Source organism: Pinus tabuliformis, chromosome 7, assembly GCF_031772625.1.
Source record: "Pinus tabuliformis cultivar Carrire ecotype Pingquan chromosome 7, CPIR1, whole genome shotgun sequence".
NCBI classification, from domain to species: domain Eukaryota; kingdom Viridiplantae; phylum Streptophyta; class Pinopsida; order Pinales; family Pinaceae; genus Pinus; species Pinus tabuliformis.
The window spans coordinates 1,992,932,606-1,992,940,476 of record NC_142293.1 but is presented as its reverse complement, the minus strand read 5'-3'; positions in this window follow the sequence as shown (position 1 = coordinate 1,992,940,476).

Below are 7,871 nucleotides of genomic sequence, written 5' to 3'. Positions count from 1 at the left end.
TTATTCGAAAAAAAATTCCGCCATTTTTTCAAAGTAGCAATGATGTCATTTACATTTCTGTCTGTCTACTCAAAGACTTCTCCCACCCAATTCCAAAGTATTGTAGTGAAAGTGCATCTATTCAGGAGATGATTTGTAGTTTCTTCCTGTTGTCTAAATAAGTGACATATTGAGGGGCCAACAAAGCCTCTTTTCCTTACATTATCCCATGTCAAAATCTTTCCCTGTTGAACCAGCCACTTGAACGGTTCGACTTTCATCCAGTGAGGATTATCCTAGAGTTATTTATGTCTTATCAGTGTTTGGAAGGTTAAGCCTTGAATCAATCCTTTTGGCCTCCTTAAGGTTGAAGAGACCTGCCTTGTTCTTTCCCCATCTTAGTTGATCGTCCAAGGTTGAGGTCAAGATTTTCCTTTTGTCTAAAAGACCTTTAAGGGCTATAGCTTGAGTGTTCAACATGCCCATTCCACTATAGTCTGGAAGTTTCCATGTTCTCCATTTCTCATTGTTCCTTGAATGGTCCCAATAGTCACTTACCCACCTTAAACCTTTGTTGTTGGTATCAGTGTGAATGTTTGCTAATTCTTCACTTCGGAGATTGTCCTTCTGCTGCCAATTATCCTCCCAGAACCAGGCCAGATTTCCATTTCTTATCTCCCAGAAACTGTGATTTTGGACTAGGGCCCTGTTCTCTCATGCCCTATTCCATATTGCAGAACCTTTAACTTGTCCTGTCATTCTGATGAGGTTCTTCTCTTGCCAACCTCTTGCATATTTTTGCTTCCATAGTTTTTCCCAGGGGGCTTGTATTTCCATTAGCCATCTCCACCAGATTTTGGCTCCAAGAACTCTGTTAAGAATTCCTGGGTCATGAAGACCCAAACCACCATGGGACTTAGGTTTGCATACCCTGTCCCATGCCACAAGGGCCCATTTCTTCTTTTCTTCACCTTTCCCCCAGAGAAAGTCTCTCTGAATATTTCTTATATTAGTAATTACACCAGTTGGTGCCAGAATGGCTGAAAGCATATAGATAGGGATACTTTGGAGGATAGCCTTAGTTAGAATCAGTCTCCCTGCTAGATTCAATGCTCTATTTGTCCATTTGCTAATCTTATCTTTTAGCTTGTTAAGAACAGGCTCCCAGATATCCTTGTGTAGGGGTTTGTCAGTGAGGGGAACTCCCAGGTACTTCGCAGGCAATGACTCCCTTTGAAAGCCCAAAATTCTGGAAAGATTTCTTTGTATTGAAATATCTGTATTGAAAAAGAAAATCTTTGATTTAGTAAGACTTAACTCTATGCCTGCTGCCCTAGCAAACTCACTCAGAATCTGCTTGAATGCTTTGGCTTCCTTGACAGTGGGTGTGCCTTGAAGCATAGTATCATCCCCATCTTGATGTGTCACCGTATCCCCATCTTGAGTGAGTCTCAGACCCTGAATTCTCCCTTCCTCCTTAGCAGCTCTGATTGCTCTCCCCAACCCTTCCATCATTAGAATGAAAAGGAAAGGAGAAAGAGGATCGCCTTGCCTGAGACCTCTAGAAGGCTTGAAGGTTTCAGAGGGAGAGCCATTGAGAAGAATTGAATAGCTGGCAGTGGTGACTAGCACCATAACCCATTTAATACAATTGTAATCAAAGCCATAGGCTTTTAAAATTGCTCTTATGTACGACCAGCTAAGTTTGTCATAGGCCTTTGCTATGTCCAGCTGAATTATCATTCCTGCCTGTTTGTTGGTGTTGAGTGAATGAACCATTTCATGTGCTTGAATTATGTTATCTAGAATTTGTCTCCCTTCCACATAGCCCGTTTGCTCCTCTGACACTAGGGATGGGAGGAGTGGTTTGAGACGGTTGGCAATTACTTTGGATATTATTTTGTATACCACATTGCATAGTGCTATAGGTCTAAATTTGTCTGGAGAGGTGGCCTTTTCCTGTTTGGGGATTAAGGCTATGAAAGATTCATTGAGCGCCTTTAAGACTGTCTTAAAACGTCAAGAGTCTTCCACTACCTCCAGGATATCCAGTTTAACTATCCTCCAACAAGCTTCGAAAAAGTCCACATTGAAGCCATTTGGGCCTGGTGCTTTCTCATTGTGCATCTCTTTAACAACTTCCTCAATTTCTTCCTCTGTAACTGGTCTGTTGAGATTGTAATTATCTTCTCCAGTAACCAATTTAGGAATGTACTAAGCAAATTTTTCCGTAAACTGGGATCTGTCTTCCGAGGTTTCCTCAACAATTTTCTAAAAATGCTAGACTAGAACCTTCTCCATCTCTTCACGAGTGTTTCTTTCTATTCCATGCTGATCTTTAAGTTTCACAATTCTATTGTTGTTTCTGTGAGCTATGGTGGATCTGTGAAAGAATTTGGTGTTTCTCTCCCCTTCTTTAATCCATTGAACTTTGGATTTTTTGTCTCCAGAATATTTCCTCTTGAAGACATCTGTTATCCCATTCCTGCTGGAGTGACTCTGCCATCTCTTTCCTCTCATCTGTATAGCCTTCTGTGATAAGAATATGGTTTACTTTCTTTAGTTTCTTTTCCAAATCTCCTTTAACTTTGAAGATATTACCAAATTCATTTTTATTCCACTCTTTGAGTATGCCTTTAATGTGTTTGAGCCTGCAGTGTAGAAGGAACATTTTTGTGCCTTGAAGGTGAAGCTCTTCCTTCCACCATTTTTCAATGTTTGTGAGGAAATCTAAGTGTGTGAGCCAAGCATTCTCAAATCTGAAGGGAGAGTTCCTTGGTTTGCCAAAAAAAGAAGCTTCCAATTGGATAGGCCAGTGATCTGAACCTCCAAAAGGCAATATGTGCGTAGTAATGTTGTTTCCCATGAGAAGAAGTTCCTCTGAAACAATGAATTTGTCCAATTTTGAGGCTACTTGGGTATGGCCCCCTCTTTTGTTATTCCAAGTGTAGATTCCATTGCTTATTTCCATATCAACCAATTTCATATTGGTGATGAAGTTCTAGAAGGCAGCTGAATCTCTGCCAAGTGTTCTAGTTCCTCCTTTCTTCTCCATGAGTGATTTTGTCATGTTAAAATCCCCTCCAAGAATCTAGGGTAAAGCTGGGTATCTTTCCTTCAAATCCTCCAGTGTTGTGAGGAGTCGAAGTTTGTCCTCCATTGGCTGTGGACCATAGACATTGGTGATTATGTAACATTGCCTGTCACCCACTGGTTGGAAAATCAGAGAAAGGTGATGTCTGGATGCCTTCGCATCAATCACACCAAATTTCTGTGGATCCCATAGAGTGAGAATGCCACTAGTAAATTTATTTGCCTTAACTTCAAGGTATTCATATCTATTTAACCATTTGCTATGTCTCTCTCGGATCTTCTCCACTAAGCATTTTGTTTCCTGTATGAAAACTATGTCAAGCTTTTCCTCTCTGATCCTGTTACCCAGGTTCCTTTGTTTTCTTCTACTCCCTAGTCCTCTAATGTTCCAGGTTGTGATTTTCATTAAGGTGGGGTTTTAAAGGAGTAACTGGAAAGATCTTTCATCCTTCCTGAGTCAATCATGAGTTTGCCACATTCTAGCAGTATGTAGGTTTTAACCCCGTACAGAAATTACCTGCATACGAATTCTAAAACACAGAAAAATAAACAATGTGAGAGCATAACACATATACACAAAGATTTTCCCCTGGATCCCAAAACTGGGACTACCAGCTTGATTTTTCATTATATTCCTTTCAATATTACAATACATATTTATACATGCCGAAGCATCCAATACCATGGATCAAAAACCATCATGTCCAATACCATGGACCGAAAACCATCGTGTCCAATACCATGGACCGAAAACCATCGTGTCCAAAAACATGTGCGAAAATCATGCACAAAACCATAGGTGGGTCCGCCCAACCTAACATAGGGTCCAAAACCAAAATTTTCCGGGGCACTGCCCCGAACCCCATAAAGTCGAGTTACGGGTGCCCTTCAAACCCCTTGTTAACTACGTGGAAAGAATATAACACAACCCAACATTCTCCCACTTGTTGTTTTCTTTCCACAGGGGGCCACAAGAGAGCTTAGTCATTTTTCCAGCCCTGAAATGCCCATTGTCTCTCTACACCAAGAGAACTTCTCAAAGCCCACAGATTTTACCAATGCATTTGCAATATTCTTCAAAGTGTCCACCTTTACCAGCAACACCTTTCTGTCTTCTATCATATCCCTCACAAAGTGATACTGAACATCAATGTGCTTTGTCTTTGAATGATATGCGAGGTTCTTTACCAAGAAAATTGCACTTTGGCTGTCACAGTCTATCCTTATAGCTCCCTGTACTAACCCCATACTTGAACACAATCTCTGCAACCAAACTGCTTCCTTGCTTGCATGAGTGGCTGCCATGTATTCTGCCTCTGTAATTGATAGTGCCACTACAGATTGTTTCTTACTCATCCAACTGACTGCACCTCCAAATAGGTTAAACACATACCCACTTGTAGATCTTCTCTGATCCAGATCTCTATCCCAGTCTGCATCAACAAAGCCATGAATATCCAACACTCTGTCCAATCCTGGTCTTCCTTGGTAGCACAAACCATAATCACTAGTGCCACGCAAATACCTGAAAACCCGCTTCACTATTGTCCAATGCTCCTTTCCTGGTTTTGACATAAACCTGCTCAATACTCCCACTGCATGTGCAATGTCTGGTCTAGTACAGACCATTGCATACATCAGGCTACCGACTACACTTGCATATGGAACACAGGACATGTCCTCTTCCTCTTCTTGTGTCTTGGGACACTGTTCAGCAGATAACCTCACACCTACAGGAATAGGAACCTTCACCAGTTTACTATCCTGCATATTAAACCTCTGCAATATTGTCTCGACATACTTCCTTTGGTTTAACTAGAGCTTCCTCTTTTTCCGATCTCTTTTAATTTCCATGCCCAAAATATAGTTTGCAGCACCAAGATCTTTCATGTCGAATTTGGAGGACAATTAGGTCTTCAAATCCTGGATGACTTCTTTGTCATTTCCAACCAACAACATATCATCCACATACAAGACCAGATAAATAACACGGTCACCAATTAATTTAAAATACACACAGTGATCTGCTTTGCTTCTGGTGAAGCCAAGTCCCTGTATAAATGTATCAAATTTCTGATACCACATCCTTGGTGACTTTTTTAACCCATATAGAAACTTCTTTAACTTACATACCAGTTCTTTCTTACCCTTCACCGCAAAGCCTTCAGTTTGCTTCATGTAGATCTCCTCTTCCAGATCCTCGTGAAGAAATGATGTCTTCACATCCATCTGTTCTACCTCAAAATCAAAAGCAACAGCAACTGATAAAAGTAATCTAATAGAAGTTACCTTGGAAACAGGAGAAAAAATATCACCAAAATCAATTCCCGGCACCTGGGAATAACCTTTTGCTACCAACCGAGCTTTATATTTCTCCACTTTTCCTTTTGCATTTGTCTTGTTTTTGAACACCCATTTGCTGCCAATGGGTTTTCTTTCAGCCAGCAACTCCACCAGATCCCAAGCCTCATTTTTGTGCAAAGATGCCATGTCATCAACCATGGCCTCTTTCCAGAGTTTTCCATCCTATGAATCTACTGCTTCCTTCACAGTTCTGGGATCATTTTCAGTAATAGATAAAGCAAAATTTGAACAGAAAGCATATGGACTATACCTTTTAGGCTGCCTTCTTTCTCAAACTGATCTTCTCATAGCCAGAGTTTGTGGCTCTTCATCTTCTGATTCCACCTCTGCTATAGAGTCTGATTCTTCCTCCTTTAGCTCAAACTCTATCTTCTCAGGTTCCTTTCGTTGGACTTCATGTTTAATAACATCTTTCACCTCTCTGAACACCACATTTTGGCTGTACACAACCTTCTATGTGACTGGATTCCAAAGCTTATAACCCTTTAAACCATCCTTATACCCAATAAAGATGCACTTTTCAGATTTACTATCCAACTTGGTTCGTTTCTCCTTTGGAACATGTACAAATGCATCACATCCAAATACCCTTAGATGTGAAAGAGAGGGTTTCTTACCAGTCCATACCTCTTGTGGAGTCTTATCCTCCAACGCTGATGAAGGTGACCTGTTGACAAGGTAACATGCAGTATCCACCGCCTCTGCCCAGAATTCCTGTCTTAACCCGGAACCACTGAGGATGTTTCTTGCCCTTTCCATCAACGTCTTATTCATTCTTTCTGCAACTCCATTTTGCTAAGGTGTATATGGAGTAGTCTTCTGCTGTGCTATACCACACTTCTTACAGAATTCTTCAAATTCCTTACTACAAAACTCTCCACCGTTATCTGTCCTCAGCACCTTTATCTTCTTCTTTGTTTGGTTTTCCACCAAAGCCTTAAATTCTTTAAACCTGTCAAAGACTTCAGATTTCTTCTTAAGGAAATATATCCATGTATTCCTTGAGAAGTCATTTATAAATGATACATAGTACACAGACTTACCTAGTGATGGAACCTTCACAAGTCCAAACGCATCACTGTGCACAAGTTCTAATATTTGTTTCGCCCTCTTACTACCAGAGGGGAAACTCACCTAATTCTGCTTCCCATATACACAATTTTCATAGAAATCAAAATCCAGAGAGCTATTACTCATACCTTCTACCATACCTTTACCATGAAGTATTCGAACCAATATGTCCAAGCCTTTGATGCCACAGCATGGTCTTTTCTCCAGAGACCACTAGATTTTCTGCTCCACTTTTAGGAACCACGGAACTGTTGCACCCATCAACAACAGTGCTACCTTGCAACTTGTACAGAGTTCCAATCCGAACTCCCCGCATCAATACTAGTGCTCCCCGAACCATCTTGCAAGTATCCTTCTCGAACACTATTTTTACACCTGCATCATCCAACTTACTAACAAAAATCAGATTTCTGGCTAATGCATGAATATGCAGAACACCTGGAAGTGTTCTAACCCTTCAACCTTGCAGCTTCAACTTTACTTTTCCACGACCAATGATTCTAGCCTTCCTGTCATCCCCCAAGAAGGCATCACCACCATCATATTTCTCATACTCACAGAACCACTCTCTATGGGGAGTGAAGTGAAAGGATGCACCTGAGTCAATCAACCATGCCTCATGATCTACATGCGTACTTGAAGAAGCCAAGTACACATCCCCACCTTCATCTAAGGTGGTTTTCGCTTCTACAGAAGGAGCCTCATCAGATCCCTTTCCTTTGTCAAGAGCTTTAAATTTACAGTCCCTTTTGAAGTGGCCTTCCTTTCCACATTTCTAGCACACCACCTTTACAGGTTTTCCTGGAGATTTAGATCTCCCTCTAGATTTAGATCTCCCACTCGATGACTTATTTTTGTTTCTATTCTGGGACCGTCCTCGTACAGACAAGGCATCACCATTTTGGCTCTCCATATTTTTCCGTCTCATCCCCTCCGTCAACAAGGCTGAGACTATTTCATCAAACTGCAAGGCAGTTGCATTGCTACCTATTGCAATAACCAGACTATCCCACGAATCTTGTAGAGAACACAACAAACTGATGCACTTATCTTCATCTGAAATTTTAATATCAATAGATGCTAACTGACTTAACACAGTATTAAATGCATCAGATGCTCTGTCACCGAGTCTCCATCTTTCATCCTCAGGTTATACAACTTTTTCTGAAGGAACAATTTATTCACCAGAGACTTAGATTGGTACAAAATCCCTAACTTGTCCCACAAAGCCTTCGTCGTATCTTCCCCTGATACGTTCAGCAATACTAAATCTGAGACACAAAACCGTATTGTGCTCTTTGCCTTCCGATCCAACTTCTTCCATTCTTCATCAGACACTCCTGTTGGTTTAGTACCCAGATCTA